Source organism: Bufo gargarizans, chromosome 4 (genome assembly GCF_014858855.1).
Source record: "Bufo gargarizans isolate SCDJY-AF-19 chromosome 4, ASM1485885v1, whole genome shotgun sequence".
NCBI lineage: Eukaryota > Metazoa > Chordata > Amphibia > Anura > Bufonidae > Bufo > Bufo gargarizans.
Window position 1 is genome coordinate 277,773,472 of NC_058083.1, and position 18,195 is coordinate 277,791,666.

Consider the following 18,195-nt stretch of genomic DNA (forward strand, 5'->3'; position numbering starts at 1 on the left):
ATAGTAATAGAAGTTTATATGAACCAGCATTTGGACAAATTAAAAGAGAACAGCCTCTGAGAAGGGTACATTTGTCCAAAGCCAGTTACATCATGATATAGGGTAAGCAACATTTTTGGGGGCGTAACTTACTACAGTCGTGGCCAAAAGTTTTGAGAATGACAGAAATATTAGTTTTCACAAAGTTTGCTGCTAAACTGCTTTTAGATCTTTGTTTCAGATGTTTCTTGGATGTAGTGAAATATAATTACACGCACTTCATACGTTTCAAAGGATTTTATCGACAATTACATGACATTTATGCAGAGTCAGTATTTGCAGTGTTGGCCCTTCTTTTTCAGGACCTCTGCAATTCGACTGGGCATGCTCTCAATCAACTTCTGGGCCAATTCCTGACTGATAGCAACCCATTCTTTCATAATCACTTTTGTCAGAATTAGTGGGTTTCTTTGTCCACCCGCCTCTTGAGGATTGACCACAAGTTCTCAATGGGATTAAGATCTGGGGAGTTTCCAGGCCATGGATCCAAAATGTCAACGTTTTGGTCCCCGAGCCACTTCGTTATCACTGTTGTCTCAAAGCACGGTGCTCCATCGTGCTGGAAAATGCATTGTTCTTCACCAAACTGTTGTTGGATTGTTGGAAGAAGTTGCCGTTGGAGGGTGTTTTGGTACCATTCTTTATTCATGGCTGTGTTTTGGGCAAAATTGTGAGTGAGCCCACTCCCTTGGATGAGAAGCAACCCCACACATGAATGGTCTCAGGAAGCTTTACTGTTGGCATGACACAGGACTGATGGTAGAGCTCACCTTTTCTTCTCCTGACAAGCCTTTTTCCTGATGCCCCAAACAATCGGAAAGAGACTTCACCGGAGAATATGACACTGCCCGAGTCCTCAGCAGTCCATTCGCCATATTTTCTTCAGAAGATCAATCTGTCCCTGTTTTTTTTGGAGAGAAGTGGCTTCTTTGGAGCTCTTCTTGACACCAGGCCATCTTCCAAAAGTCTTCGCCTCACTGTGCGTGCAGATGCGCTCACACCTGCCTGCTGCCATTCCTGAGCAAGCTCTGCACTGGTGGCACTCCGATCCCGCAGCTGAATCCTCTTTAGAGGACGATCCTGGCGCTTGCTGGACTTTCTTAGACGCCCTGAAGCCTTCTTAACAAGAATTGAACCTCTTTCCTTGACGTTCTTGATGATCCTACAAATTGTTGATTGAGGTTCAATCTTAGTAGCCACAATATCCTTGCCTGTGAAGCCATTTTTATGCAACGCAATGATGGCTGCACACGTTTCTTTGCAGGTCACCATCGTTAACCAGGGAAGAACAATGATTTCAAGCATCACCCTCCTTTTAACAGGTCAAGTCTACCATTTTAACCCAATCAGCCTGACATAATGATCTCCAGCCTTGTGCTCGTCAACATTCTCACCTGAGTTAACAAGACGATTACTGAAATTATCTCAGCAGGTCCTTTAATGACAGCAATGAAATGCAGTGGAACGTTTTTTGGGGGGATTAAGTTAATTTTCATGGCACGGACTATACAATTCAGCTGATCACTCTTCATAACATTCTGGAGTATATGCAAATTGCTATTATAAAAACTTAAGCAGCAACTTTTCCAATTTCGAATATTTATGTAATTCTCAAAACTTTTGGCCACGACTGTAGTTCAGCTCCTTTTCTTTTTAGGCTACTTTCCCATCTCCGGTTTAAATTCCAGCAGGCTGTTCCGGCAGAGATTAGCCTAACAGAATTCCCTGGATCCAGCGCTGATGGATGAAGATGGAACGTACGCCAGCCCCATTAAGTACAATGGGGTCCGGCGGAGATCCGTGCGCATTCCGGCAGGCAAGTGGAGAGCTGGCCGGACACAAACCGCTGCATGCTGCCTGAACGGTCACCAGAGGTGTGAAAGTAGCCTAAAAAAGGTATTGCTCAGGATTGTGTGCTTTCTTCAAAGTACTAATGTCCATGTATTGTATCTGGTATTGCACTGCAGCTCCACAACCAGTGGACAGATGGGGGCTGTTTTTGGAAAAAAAAAGCAGACATGTTTTTCTAATTTCAGAAATCATTTTAAGGAATTCCTGCTGTCCTCCAGCACAAACACTTAGGGGGTCATTTACTAGAATTTATATTAAGCATATTTCAGGCGCAGATGGCGGCGCAACGGTAAGACTTTTTGTCACTCGCACCAGGTCTAAAATTGTAGGAGTGGCGTGAGCGAGGAAGGCGGCAGGCCTGTCTCATTCATCTTTTTTTACACCTATTTTGGGTGTGGAAAACGGTCTAAATGTAAGACAGCAAGAAAGCTGTGTTACATTTAGAACTGGGGCCGGATGAGCCGAAGTTATGGAGAGGCGTCTTTATAACTTTGGCGGCTCCACCGCCAGCTATGGGCCTTTATTAAGTGTGCCCCTTAGTTTTACACATATGTTAAAACATGCAATCAAGAAACACCACTGGCTGAATAAAGCTCTACATAGGGGAGGTCTTATCAGTGATTATTAGCATGCGTTCAGAGATAGCTGTCAGTCACTCTCAGCTGTACATGGGGGAGGTGTTATCAGTGATTGATAGTATTCTCTGTGTAGGGGCCATTCACAGGACTGTATTTTTCTGTCCGCATCCGTTGCACAATTTTGGTGAAGTGGACCCAATCAATTCATCATTTCATCGGGGCTGCAAAAGATGAGGCCAGCACGCCGTGTGCTGACCATATCCGCACTTTTGTTCCGCGATTCAACATGTCCTATTCTTGTCCATTTTTGCGGACAAGAATGGGCATTTCTACCATAAGGACGGACGTTCCCATCTGCAAAAAGCGGATTGCACATAGCCGGTACCTGTGTTTTGTGGATCCGCAATTTAAGTTGCGCAAAAACGGATATGTGCGTGCGAATAGACCCCAAGTACATATATAGAAATAGCCATCAGTTAGTTCACACTTCAGTTATTTTATCAGTTATTGCCATCAGTGATTGTGAGACAAAACTCATAGTGAAGCCTACATAGAGATAAGGTATAATGGAAAGATCTGCACCTGTTCTGTGTTTTTGACCTGCACCTGGTTTTGGCTCACAATAACTTGTTGCCTGCAGAATGCAGTGCATTTCGCGGCGACAGGTTCTCTTTAACAATGCTCGGAGAGCTGCTATTTTTTTTTTTTTGCATACAGAGCGGACTTTGGATCTGGCTCCCAGGAATATGAAGGTTAGCCTTCCATTTTCAGCTGATCAGGTTAATATTTTTGACAACTAATGCCTAGTTCACCTGCCTAATGTAATTCACTTTTTCAATTTTTCCTGCATAATTCAAATTTATTTTCCTACCTATTGTTACCTCTTCACAATTCGTCTGTCAGTATTTCATAGTTGTTGAAGTCCCATTCCCCCAAAAAATTGGTAATTAATCAGTATTGACGGCTGGAAACAGGAAGTAATATATGCCTCTGTTCACAAGTACAGTTGTGTTCAAAATAATAGCAGTCAGACATCACTAACCTGATCAATCACTGTTTTTGGTAGAAATTATATTTCTACATGGCAAATAATTTACTAGCAGGTATAGTGGAGTAATAGAAATCCAACAGACCCCACAGTCATGACATGCAGGCTGCCGATTCTGTGTAATTGAATCACTAATTGAAAGGGGCATGTTCAAAATAATAGCAGTGTGGATTTCAATTAGTGAGGTCATTAATTTTTGGAAAAACAGGTGGCAATTATTGCCCTTATTTAACCACTTCATGACCACCCATAGACTATAAACATCCAATGGGTGGTTGTTTATCTCTGAATGGACGTTTTAGAATGTCCATTCAGGGATGGCAGCTGCACGCTAATCGTGCAGCTGCAGAGCGGTGAGGCCCGCTGTCAGTGACAACAGGGCACCCTAGAGAGAAGGCAGGGACAGTTTCCAGGTGTCCCTGCCTTCTAGATCGCTGTATACACATAGCGCTTCCTGTCCCGGCCCGATGATCATGTGACCGTCGGGGCCGTGAGAGTGCAGGATATGTCGGGTCTTCCACAGTCCTCGAACAGGCCTGCACTAAGGCCGTTCAGCACAGTATTATGCTGTACAGCCTCTCTATGGGGTGTATTTCCCCTGTAACTGTAAAGTGAAGTTAAATGTTCCCAGAGGTCTTGTATGACCTTATGGGGGGCTGCAAAGTGTAAAATAAAAAAATAAAGTGTTTTATAAAAAATAAAAAAAATTATAAAAGATAAAAACAGTGCCAAAACAGCCATTTTTTGGTTACCTTGCTTCACAAAAAAACATAATATAGAGCAGTTAAAAATCATATGTACCCCAAAATAGTACCAATAAAACTGGCACATTATCCCCTAGTTTCCAAAATGGGGTCACTTTTTGGGAGTTACTACTGTAAGGGTGCATCAGGAGGGCTTCAAATGGGACATGGCATCTAAAAACCATTTCAGAAAAAAAATAATATAAATACGACGCTCCTTTTCTTCTGCGCCCTGCCGTGTGCCCTTACATCAATTTACGACCACATGTGGGGTGTTTCCGTAAACCACAGAATCAGGGTAATAAATATTGATTTTTGTGTGGCTCTTAACCTTCGATCTGTTAAGGAAATTTTTTTTATTAAAATGGAAAATCTGCCAAAAAAGTGAAAAAAAAGTTATTTCCATTTTCCTTTAATGCTTGTGGAACACTTAAAGGGTTAACAAAGTTTGCAAAATCAGTTTTCAGTAACTTGAGGGGTGTAGTTTCTACAATGTTAACATAAAGTGACATGTCAGATTTGCAAAATTAGGTCTGGTCAGGAAGGGGGCAAATGGCCCGTTCTGGAAGTGGTTAAAAAAGGAAGGCAGCAAATGTTGTACATGCTGGTTACTCTGCATTTCTCTCTGAAATTCTGAGGAAAATTGGTTGTTCCAAACATTGTTCAGAAGAACAGTGTACCTTGATTAAAAAGTTCATTGGAGAGGGGAAAACATGTAAAGTGCAGAAAATGACAGGCTGCTGAGCTAAAATGATCGCAAATGCTTTAAAATGGCAACCAAAACCCGAATGACGTGGAAGAAAGCGTAAAACTACCATTTGATCGGATAGAAGAATAACCAAAATGGCAAGGACTCAGCTCCAGGAAGATCAAAGAGGGCCTAAAAGTTACCTGTGAGTACTGTTAAAATTAGAAGACGCCTATGTGAAGCCAAGCTATCTGCAAGAAGCCTCCGCAAAGTCCCACTGTTGAAAAAAAGACGTGCTGAAGAGGTTACAATTTGCCAAAGAGCACATTGACTGGCCTAAAGAAAGATTTTATGGACTGATGAAAATAAGCTTGTTCTTTTTGGGTCTAGTGGCCGGAGACAGTTTGCCAGACGACCCCCAAACACTGAATTCATGCCACAGTACCCTGTTAAGACAGTAAAGCATGGTGGCGCAAGTATCATGATATGGGGATGTTTCTCATACTAAGGTGTTGGGCCTATTTATCGCATACCAGGGATCATGGATCAGTTTGAATACATCAGAATGCTTGAAGAGGCCATGCTGCCTTATGCTGAAGAGGAAATGCCCTTGAAATGGGTGTTCCAACAAGACAACGACCCCAAACACACCAGTAAACGTGCAACATCTTAGTCCCAGACCAACAAAATTGACGTTATGGAGTGGCCAGACCAATTCCCGGATCTTAATCCAATAGAAAACGTGGGGTGACATTAAAAAAATGCAGTTTCTGAGGCAAAACCAAGAAACAAAGAAGAACTGTGGAATGTAGTCCAATCATCCTGGGCTGGAATACCTGTTCACAGGTGCCATAAGTTGGTTGACTCCATGCAACACAGATGTACAGCAGTTCTCAGAAACAGTGGTTATAAAACTAAATATTAGTTAAGTTATTCAAAGGAAAGCAAAATCTTCAAAAAAAAATTCAGTTTATATAGTGAATGTTTGAGTTTGTAAAGAAGAATACAAAACACTGCAATTTTTTCTTGAACGGTCTAATATTCACTTTTCTTCAATTTCTTTTTAGAGGAACAACACAAATTTTATATATTTTTCTTCATGTTTTGATTTGGAATAGAATGTGTAGTGTTCCCAATGCATTTGTATGTATAGAAATAAAAGCTATTAGAAGGATTTTGAGCTTTATTCACTTTTTTTAACCCCTTCCCGAACCATGATGTACTACTACGTCATGGAAACCACTGCTTTCCCGCAATTTGACGTAATAGTACATCATGGTGATCAGGCGGCAACCGATGCGGTGCGCGCGCGATCACTGCAGGGGCCCGGCAGTCCCTGGTAGCAGGGCTCCTGCTGTATCCGCTGGCATCGCTGTAAAAGCCGATGATGGCGGACTAACCCCTTCTATGCCGCGGTCCGTGACATAGCAGGGGTTTGTGTCGGGTGACTGAGCGATCGAGTCCCCGTGCTGCTGTGGCGGGGACTCTATGTGTCAGAAGGCAGCCCAATGCCATGCAGAGGATGCCCAATGCCTTGCACAGCATCGGGACCTGCCTTCCACGGGTGCCGAGGAGATCCAGCCTCAGGCTGTGTCTCCTAGGCAACCTGTTTGTGTACTACTCTCTGTAGTACACAAACAGGCAATGCATTACAATACAGATGTATTGGACCCCCAAAAGTGAACATCAGAAATAAAGTAAAGAAAAAAAAGTTCAAAAAAGTGTTTTTAATAAAATTAATAAAGTAAAAAAAGATTTAAAACAAAGCCCCTTTCCCCTTATTTTATAAAAAAAAAAAAAAAAACACACACACACACACATTAGGTATTGCCGTGTCCGTAATGATTGGCTCTATAAATATATCACATGATCCACCCTGTCCGATAAACACCATTAACCACTTCAACCCCGCTAGCTAAAACCCCCTTAATGACCAGGCCACTTTTTACACTTCTGCGCTACACTACTTTCACAGTTTATTGCTTGGTCATGCAACTTACCACCCAAATTAATTTTACCTCCTTTTCTTCTCACTAATAGAACTTTCATTTGGTGGAATTTCATTGCTGCTGACATTTTTACTTTTTTTGTTATTAATCGAAATTTAACGATTTTTTTTTGCAAACAAATGACATTTTTCACTTTAAGTTGTAAAATTTTGCAAAAAAAAACGACATCCATATATAAATTTTTCGCTAAATTTATTGTTCTACGTGTCTTTGATTTAAAAAAAATGTTTGGGTAAAAAAAAAAAAAAAATAAATAAATAAATTGTTTGGGTAAAAGTTATAGCATTTACAAACTATGGTACAAAAATGTGAATTTCCGCTTTTTGAAACAGCTCTGACTTTCTGAGCACCTGTCATGTTTCCTGAGGTTCTACAATGCCCAGACAGTACAAACACCCGACAAATGACCCCATTTCGGAAAGTAGACACCCTAAGGTATTCACTGATGGGCATAGTGAGTTCATAGAACTTTTTATTTTTTGTCACAAGTTAGCGGAAAATGATGATTTATTTTTTATTTTATTTTTTTCTTACAAAGTCTCATATTCCACTAACTTGTGACAAAAAATAAAAAATTCTAGGAACTTGCCATGCCCCTCACGGAATACTCTGAGGTGTCTTCTTTCCAAAATGGGGTCACTTGTGGGGTAGTTATACTGCCCTGGCATTTTAGGGGCCCATATGCGTGAGAAGTAGTTTGCAATCAAAATCTGTAAAAAATGACCGGTGAAATCCGAAAGGTGCTCTTTGGAACGTGTGCCCCTTTGCCCACCTAGGCTGCAAAAAAGTTTCACACATCTGGTATCGCCGTACTCAGGAGAAGTTGGGGAATGTGTTTTGGGGTGTCATTTTACATATACCCATGCTGGGTGAGATAAATATCTTGGTCAAATGCCAACTTTGTATAAAAAAATGGGAAATGTTGTCTTTTGCCAAGATATTTCTCTCACCCAGCATGGGTATATGTAAAATGACACCCCAAAACACATTCCAAAGAGCACCTTTAGGATTTCACCAGCCATTTTTTACAGATTTTGATTTCAAACTACTTACCACACATTAGGGCCCCTAAATTGCCAGGGCAGTATAACTACCCCACAAGTGACCCCATTTTGGAAAGACACCCCAAGGTATTCCGTGAGGGGCATGGTGAGTTTTTAGAATTTTTTTTTTTTCATCCTGCAAAAAATGAGACCCGACCTAAGAGAATCGGTCAAAAATATGATTTTTTGCTTCAAATCGGCTATTATTGTGCTAAAGTGAAATAAATAAAAAAAGGTATACATATTAGGTATTGCCACGTCCGTAACGATCTGCTCTATAAAAACATGAGCTAATCCCTCAGGTAAATGCTGTAAAAATAAATAAAAACTGCGCCAAAACAACCAATTTTTTGGTCACCTTGCCCCATAAAGTGTAATCATGATATTTCACATAGCGGAGGGGGCAGCAGCAAAGAGCTCGGGAGTGGGCAGTTACTTATGCTGAAGAGGCGTGCTTGGGCTCTAAAGGAAGGCGGGCTGGGCTCTAGAGTAGGATAATGACGCCCCTCTGGACACCTTGGACACTCATTTGCATAACATAAAAAGTGGATTTTATCGCTAATGAAACACAAAATGAAAACTACAGCAAGAAATAAGAAATTTCATTGTCCATGGCAGTAATATGCTCAAACCAGGTGACAGATTCCCTTTAAATCTCTTTGTATATTGCTTCAAACACGATAAGGATTTTCATAAACTCTTTAACAACTCTTTTAGAAAAAACATTCACTCATCGTTAGTCATCAAGTGTTTTACTGGCGCAATAAAAATATTACCTGCCTGCCAGAATATTTCCAGCAAGAATTCTTGTAGTATGATACGCAGGCTTACATATGAATTTTACTAACCACTGCTCGGAGAATAAAATTAGACGGATTTACAATCGGTGCTCACATTGCATAAGTCTATGTACGCACTTTGTACTCCACGACTCAGTTAGTCCTGCAGACTTCAGAACACCAATTCTGCTCAGTTTTCTGCTATAGAAAGAATGAAAAGACTGAAGTTTGTAGAAAAGGAAAAATATCTAGATTTCATGATTTCAGCAAGTCCTAACTTTTTTTTCCATTTCATAGTCTTGTCTGCTCTAGTCTGTACTCCTCTCTCCCTGCTCCACGTTTCTATCCTCACTCTTTCCCAAGGAATTAAAAATGTTAACCCCTTTAGGACTTGAGGCGATTTTCTGTTTTTGCGTTTTTCCTCCTCGCCTTTCCTGAGCTAAAACTTTTTTTTATTTTTCTGTTCACATACCTGTATGAGGACTTTCTTGTGTTTTAATTCTGGAAAAATATAAAAACATTGGAAAAAATATGTTTTTCTTTGCATCACTATATTCTGACCCCATAACATTTTACAGAGTTGTGTGAGGACTCATTTTTGCTGTAAAATTTGGAGTTTTTACTGATATTATTTTGGAGTGTGTGTGTGACCTTTTTAACAATTTTTGCTGCGTAGGGGAGCTATTCGAGCCCCAGGAGAGCAGCATTTTAGGGAAGCCACCCAAGATGCCGTGGCTGCAATTTTCAGAAACAATAAAAAAATGCAATTCAATTATTTTCATGGTGTTACAGCAGTGGCTTGAGGTCACCACTGCTCCGCTCATCCGTCCTCTGCCTCCTGACGGTGTAGACTCCCTCCCACTCTCATCCTCTTCCAATCAAGTCGGGCCAGCTGGGTAGCGTTGTACATCCACACAGCCTGTGGCCTGTTTGCCAGTTCAGCCTCTCCTCAGCCCACAGGGAGTGCACACACTCCTCCCAGCTCGTGAAGGACAAGCACGTGCACTCTAGTACACACCAGCTAAAGATCGGTTATCTGTGGGTACTTAAGGCACCTTGCCAAATAGAAGGGTGCCTGAGCAATAGGTTTCTTAGCTTGTTTGTTCCACTGAAGGTGTGCTATATTTTTATCTGCCCTTCTGCTGCTTGACACGACCTGTGCCTGACCTCGTATTGACCACCATCACTGCCTGTCCCAACCTTGAACCATTTACTGTTAAGCATATACTCCGCTTGCCCTGACCTCACCTATCCCTGACTAGATTTTGGCTGATCCTCCGGAGTCCTGCACTGTTATCTCTGACCACCATGGGTCAGATGTTAACCACACAAAGACTAAGTAGAGCGAGTAGTCAGCAGGGAAGAGAGACAGCGCTCAGCTGAGCACTTCAACCACCTTATTTTAGTAATTGGGGGTCACAGAATGCCACAGTTCAAGACCTTTGATAGGTCATATTTGAAAAGATTTTCAAAAGTGCAGTTCTGACTATATATGCAGGCAGACCCTTACTTATGTGGTCGTTATCAACTACGGGGTGTATATAACTTATTTCTTATAAGAACAGGATACTAAATCCATGCTGTGCATTGGACATCTGAAGTACATACAAAATAGTTGCAAACTGTAGGTTCCAGCAGCAAGAACGAAAAACTAAAGTTACTCGATTGTTCATTTACTCGACAATTACACACTGCCAACACTGTAAAATGCTACTTAAAAGGGGTTGTCCCACGAAAAAAAAAAATCTAGTTTTCAAACCAGCATTTGGATTTAAAAACCTTTGGAATTGTATGTAATAACAAAATTTAGCATAGCAACTGAGTTATTCAATAAAATATATCTGTATAGTACCATCTGCTCTTTGTTCTTTTTCTTATTTCTCTGACCTGCTCACTGAGATGGCCGCACATGCTCAGTTTCATCCTTCAACTGCCTCCTGAGCTGTTATAGGGAGACCATGGACACGCCTCCTGAGCTGTGATAGGGAGACCATGGACACGCTCCCTTAGCTGCAGCAGGAAAGACACTCCCCTTCAGCTGTCAGCTTGATATAAATGTAGCAGAACAATAAATGGGGAGATCTCTGGATTCATTAAGAGGTACAGGGCTGGTTCTAGCTTTGCTAGAAAGGTATGTTATATATGTATCATATATTTGATTTTCATGTTTTACAAAATTCATGGGATAACTTCTTTAAGAGGAGCAAAATATGTTACACTAATAGAAAAACATTGGTGGGAAGTCATGTTCCCTAAAATGTTCTGAGGGATTTCACATAATGTACCTTTTTTATTAGTTACATCTTCCTACTGTAACAGACAACACTGGTATAACTCATCTCCAAAATACAAGGTCCATCTCTGACAAGGGGAAAAAATAGCTGCAACGCAGGCAGACACAAGCACGGGCAGCTTTATTGTACACATCATCATGTTAGAGAAAGATCTTTGCTTTCTCTCTTTCCCTTTTATAGATGTGTTGAGTTAGCTCACCATATTGACCCCACCTCTTTCTGTGAAATAGACATTACCTTATTCAAGAAAGAATTTGCACCACATTCTTCTGTCTGGTTCTTGAAGGGATAATTTTCATGTAAGTTTAATTATGTCATATTTTCTTCAGCCTCAGAGCAGCAGAAGAAAACACTGCTGGTCATCTGATCTTCATAGCAAAAAAAAAATCTAATCACACAGCAAGCCACCAAAGCATGAGGCCCAAGGATCTCAGAGGGGATTGACTCTCTCCATAGAGGTTCCAGGACAAAGAGATTAAACTAAACCACTCGAGCATATTTATTATAAAAATAAGTTCAGTGCTGTAGAAGAAGTTAAAACACATAGCTCAGCCGATGACTGTCAGATCCTCAGACTGAACATTCTATATAAGGCTACTTTCACACTGGCGTTTTGGTTTCCGTTTGCGAGATCCGTTCAGGGCTCTCCTAAGCGGTCCAAAACGAATCAGTTTTGCCCTATGCATTCTGAATGGATGCGGATCCGTTCAGAATGCATCCGTTTGCCTCCGTTCCGCCTCCATTCCGCTCTGGAGGCGGACACCAAAACGCTGCTTGTAGCGTTTTGGTGTCCGCCAGACAATGTGGAGGCAAACAGATCCGACCTGGAACACATTGTACGTCAATGGGGACGGATCCCTTTTCACTGACACAATATGACAAGATAGAAAACGGATCCGTCCCCCATTGACTTTCAATGGTGTTTAGGATGATCCATTTTGTCTATGTTACAAATACAAATGGATGCATGCGGATGTATTATCTGAACTGAAGCGTTTGTGCAGATCCATGATGGATCCGCACCAAACGCGAGTGTGAAAGTAGCCTTAGCTGCTAACAGACGCAAATAAATCAGGAACTTGCCGTTTTATGCCTATTCATCTTTGCGGTGTCTATACATATAAATATGCAGAATTGTCATTTTATTTATTTATTTTTGCTGATAGAATATTAAAGAATTTATGAGCTAGATACTAATCACCAAAATATTTCTATTAATTTGGTTGTCGCCGCTGACTTACTGTGCAGTCACCATATACTTTTGTGTAAATGATCACACATGACTCAACAAATCCATCTGCATAAAGCAAGCCAAGTTCAGAGCCTTCCCAGGAGGGGAGGAGAAGAATTGCTTTGTGGAAAGGACCTGGAGCTCTGCCCTTTCTCTGGCTCAAATTACTCGCCTGTCAGGCTTGACAGATTTGGCTGAAAATAAAAGGAAACGGCCGTGAAAAAGAGATGAATGAGCTCAGCAGTTCCATAGATAACATAGGCCTTGGGGCTGCCCAGATCTCCCGAAACAACGTCTCCTAATGCCACGTACATCAGTAGGGCCCTGTCGTAGTAAACGAACAGACCGGGAATTAATGCAAATAAAACACAATAGGATAATTAACTACCTCTCCCCTCCTCTGCTGCAACACAGGAAAGAAAAGGGACGATTTAGAAAGACTAACCGATGATGTCAACGTGTTCCTCGCCAACAAAGAGCCAAGTCATTTGTGAAAGTGTATGCCTGGTGACCACAGTGGGTATTAAGCACTCAGCTTGGCAATGACATAACAGTCTGTAATGTGAAGCACTAAGAAATGCCTCTCTCGACCATCAGCCATATGTTTGGCTTCTCTACTTTCAGAGCGGGTGTTCCAGCAGGCCATCTGGTTCCTATGCAGTGAAATAGATGTAAAGCACAGAGTATTTCCCTGTGTGGATGAAACTCCCTCCCTCCCTTCCTTCTTTTAGACTACTTTCCCAGACAGAGTTCCTTTTCATTCACCAACTTTCAAAGCAAACTTTACCTCATATAGCATCCTGTCCTCCCGTCCCCCTTTTCCCTCAGCTTCCATTACTATAATTACTGAAGAATGCAGAGCGGCAGTGTAAACAAGACAAGTAGAGGCATTCCCATTTGTAGACTGCACAGCGGAGGGCTTCCTCGTACACTCAGATAAGGATTTGTAACCAGCCTTGCTGATATTTGATCCCCAGTGTTTAAAAATAGGCGCATTCTTGGCACAGGCAAGAGTTGCTGTGGCGCCCTTGACACTTGCTTCACATTGAGAAAAACAAAAAAATAAAAAACCTCCCCATGAAAGTGGAAAAAGCACATTCACTATAAATTACATCAGCTTCATAGCTAAACACAGAGAATTTCAACAATGAGGCAAATAGAAGTTCTGCGGGGAAGAGAACTACACAAAACGGCAGGCGAGGAGACACTGCATCTGGCTCAGAGATAAATGCTCTACATGCACACAGACGGGGCGGGCCACACATCTGTAGACGTTTTACTATGCATAGTGTGCTCATATCATATGATATTTCTACTACATATGTGTGGGTATAAAAGTCCACTTTCTTTATATTTTTCTCTATGTCACATTTGTAGTCAGCACTGATGACACGGTTACAACACCAGAAAAGTGGATAGATTTTCAAAAGCCACAAGCTTCAAAGCAATCTGCAGAAAAAATTTGACTGCGGTGCAGGTCAAGCGGAGGATCCCCACCGTGGATTTCACTTTTTTTTTGTAGTGTAGAGCGTAAAAACTACAACCATTTCTGGGGCAAAATATGCACGTAAGGCTACTTTCATTTCTGCATTTTTGGTTTGGTTGCTGATCTGTTATGGATCAGCAAAAACGATTCCGCCATGATAATACAACCGGCTCCATCCGTTATCAACATTATCTCTAAAATAGCCATGACAGATCCGTTACTAAAACCATTGTAAGTAAATGGGGGACGGATCGTTTTGTTTTGTGTCAGAGAACACTGATCTGTCTCCATTGACTTACATTGTGACGGATCCGTCTTGCTTTGCATCCCAGGACGCACTCAAAAACGCTGCTTGCTGCACTTTTGTGTGCGTCATGGGAACGTAATGAAACGGAACGCATTCTGGTGCATTCCGTTCCCTTCAGTTCAGTTTCTTCCCCAATGACAATGAATGGGGACAAAACTAAAGTGTTTTCCACTCGCTATTGAGACACTATAACCAATCCCAATAGCGGAAAGTGAAAGCGCAGGTGTGAAAGTAGCCTAATTCATGCTTTTTGTCACTGTTTTTGCAGTGGTTTTTCTGCCTTTTTAGAGGTATTTTACGCCCTGTGTGAATGCGCCCTCATAGCTGGGTGGATAACTAGCTTGCACACAAGATGCCTGACCACTTGTTACATCAATGAACTAGACACTGTTTCTCAAACCAAAGTAAGACTCCATTTGTGGATCCTAAACTATGCAGCATGAGAAAGATGCAATGCAGTTTGCTATAAAGCTTCCATGAATCCAAAATTTCCACTTATCCTGTACAGATAGTCTAACAGATAAAGAGGTTTTAAGACTATTCTGTCCACAAAATAAAATAACAGCATCCTATTTCATACCAGCACTTTATTTTGCGCTGCAATACACTTTTCTATGTCTATCTGCGCAGAATATGTCATAGTGCAGCACTTCTGGTCCCATTGCTTGCAAAATGTGTCCATCTTGATGCTGTCAACTTCCTGTGATCCAAATGACAATGAGAGGAAGAGGATCGCTCCAGGTGTCATGTGCTGCACATAGGACTAATGAGCAATGCAGGGCACGATAGGACAAGTTGCTGAGGTCATGATCAGTGACAGGCACTGCATTGACAAATCAGTTTACCAACCAGCAGCATTTTTATTTTCCCTTCGGTTTCTCATTTCCTTGATCACTTCAAGGTACGCCGACACTTACTCTTTCTATAGCGGTAAGGGGTGTTCTTCAAAACAGCAGCAGATGTGGCAAGTCAGTAAAACAATGTTACATTCTGAGCAACCAAAAAGGCACTTGCATGGAATAGCACACCTCAGTAATTAAACTGCAGCAGGCGCACAGGGTTTTGTTTCATGCCCAAGAGCAACTGAAACGGATCCTAATAAAAGCAATTGCAAATAATTAACAAAACCAAACTCACAGCCCCCATGAGGAAAGCTGCTTTCCTCCGATGCCTGTGAGCTTTTAATGGGAGGCTATGGCAGGGGAAAGAATGCCACAGCATACAGTACATTGCTGAAGCCTGAGTCACAGCAGTTATGTTCAATATCTGAGTCACCAACCACTGAGCCACCAGCAGCCCAGAGGAATCTGCAGCACATCACTTAGAGCTGTGCTAATGTGGCCATTCCTATACTTGCTATGATATAATCTGCGTTGCCTGTACATTCTAAAAAAAAAATTATATATAGCATACTAACTAAAAAATGACGTGCCAAGAAAAGTATGCTGCTTTTACATAACCTTAGGACACTAGCCACAAGCAGAACAAGGGCTTCTTTAGGAAAAACTGGCTATTTTTGGGCAGCCTTTTTCCCCTTTGCTTGAAAAAATATATAAAAAAAACAAAACACAGTGCACAAATGTGTACAGAAAGCCAACAGCGAACTAGAAAATGCACCACAAACAGTGCAGTTTTAGAGACATTTTTATTCACTTTTTGCCCTTCACTTTTGGAGTGTATTTTGGATAATTTTTATTTTATTTTTCTAAAAACGTAGCATGATCTAAGTGTGGCGTTTTTTTCAGTACTTTTTCTCATAGGGCTGAGCTGCAATACGACATTCGGCACTGTGTTTAGAAAACTGCCGGGAGCCTATAGCGCTCGTCAAAGCTCTGGTGAGCACGGCGGCTCCCTGTAACAGCTAATGGGTGGCAAATAACGTATGAGAAACATGTACTTTTTTTTTTTTTTTTTTTTTACAAAAACTGTATAAAAGTGCATATTTAAATAAATTCTATTTGTAAATGATATTTTCCACAATGGAACAGTGCTTCCTTCATAGACAATGGCTGGTGAAGGTGTCATGGGTGAACCTCATTTCACCACTGCCATTGCAGATTCGATATGCTCAACACTAAGAGCACTCAAAAGGATCAGTTATGTAAATTTCAATAACTACAATCTACATTACTATACAAGCATTGGACCACCTCTAGTGCATCGGCATATGTCCACTAGCAAGAAAACCTGTACTACACACAGCTACCATGCTGACATCAGCTTCTAGAACTAACCGATATCTCCATCAATATTATACCAAAGTCTAAATTTCCTTACCTGAAGCTCGTCCAAAAGCAGTCATTTAATAGTACACTATATCAGTAGTGCTTGTCGATCGTGATCTTTAATCTTTCCTGGTGAAGTCGTCTAATCCAGATGTCACTTTAACAAATCACATGACCTATGAACACAACAACAACAAAAAAAAGACATTTACATTTCTAATTTACAATGACATTTCTAATCCCTAATTTATCTATATTCTTATGCCTGGTATGTTTTACAACATTTCATTTACATGCATTTTGGTGTAACTGCTGGAATATACACAGTCCAGTACCTCTTCCCTCTTTGCCTCTTGAGAGGCTCCTCTTTGGGATCTCCTCTTTATCAGAAATGCTTATATATCAGAATATGCAGAACTCAATGCTTTTGTTTTAGGCGACTTTCACATTAGCGTTTTCAATTCCGCTATTGAGATCCGTCATAGGATCTCACCAGTGGAAGAAAACGCTTCAGTTTTGTCCCCATTCATTGTCAATGGGGAAAAAACTGAACTGAACGAAACAGGGTGCACCAAAATGCATTCCGTTCACTTTGGTTGTGTCTCCATCGCAGACAAAATAAGGCTGCAAGCAGTGTTTTTCTGTCCGTCCTGGGATGTGGAGCAAGACGAATCTATCCTGGCACACAATGCAAGTCAATGGGGACAGATCCATTTTCTCTGACACAATAGAAAGCGGATCCGTCCCCCATTGACTTTAAATAGTGTTCATGACGAATCCGTCATGTTTTTTTTTTTTCTTTTTAGAGATAATACAACCGGATGCATTCATGACGGATGCATGCGGTTGTATTATGGCAACGGAAGCGTTTTTGCAGATCCATGACAGATTCGCAAAAAACACTAATATGAAATTAGCCTTAGGCCTCATGCACACGTCAGTTGTTTTTCTTGCCCTCCGTTCTGTTTTTTTTTTTGCGGATAGGATGGGGACCTATTCATTTCAATGGGTCAGCAAAGAATGCTGATAGTTCATCCGTTTGTATTCCGCATCCGTTGTCAGTCTTTCCCTTCAGCAAAAAAAATTGTGTATGTCCTATTTTTTTGACATTTGCAGACAAGGATAGGCATTTATTACAAGGGATCTGTGGGGGGGGGGGGGAACGGATCCTCCAAAAAAAATTGATGCCGCATCCGTTTTTTTTTTTTTTTTGCGGACACAAAAAACAACTATCGTGTGCATGAGGCCTTATTCTGATTGTGGATACCACACGTCCATAAGTCCATTGTTGCAGGTAGGTAGAACAGAGGTGAGGCTACTTTCACACTAGCGTTCGTCGGTCCGCTCGTGAGCTCCGTTTGAAGGGGCTCACGAGCGGACCCGAACGCAGCCGTCCAGCCCTGATGCAGTCTGAATGGAGCGGATCCGCTCAGACTGCATCAGTCTGGCGGCGTTCAGCCTCCGCTCCGCTCGCCTCCGCACGGACAGGCGGACAGCTGAACGCTGCTTGCAGCGTTCCGGTGTCCGCCTGGCCGTGCGGATCCGTTCAGACTTACAATGTAAGTCAATGGGAACGGATCCTCTTGAAGATGTCACCATATGGCTCAATCTTCAAGCGGATCCGTCCCCCATTGACTTTACATTGAAAGTCTGAACGGATCCGCTCAGGCTACTTGCGCACTTGCGAATTTTTTTAAAGTTATTAATGCAGACGGATCCGTACTGAACGGAGCCTCCGTCTGCATTAATATGATCGGATCCGTTCAGAACGGATCCGATCAAGCGCAAGTGTGAAAGTAGCCTGATGCTGACATTATGTAATACTTGTCACTTCTTGTAAATTTGTACAAACACTTTGTCTACTTTTTATAGTT

At 41.6% G+C, this 18,195-nt stretch overlaps 1 protein-coding gene across 1 annotated transcript in view; it reads right to left on the reverse strand.

Annotated features, from left to right (window-relative positions):
- Positions 1–18,195, reverse strand: part of BACH2 (BTB domain and CNC homolog 2) — a 316,933-nt gene that overhangs the window by 242,919 nt on the left and 55,819 nt on the right. The window contains 1 exon segment of the mRNA XM_044289211.1: positions 16,374–16,497. The gene's annotated coding sequence lies outside the window, so the exon portion shown is untranslated.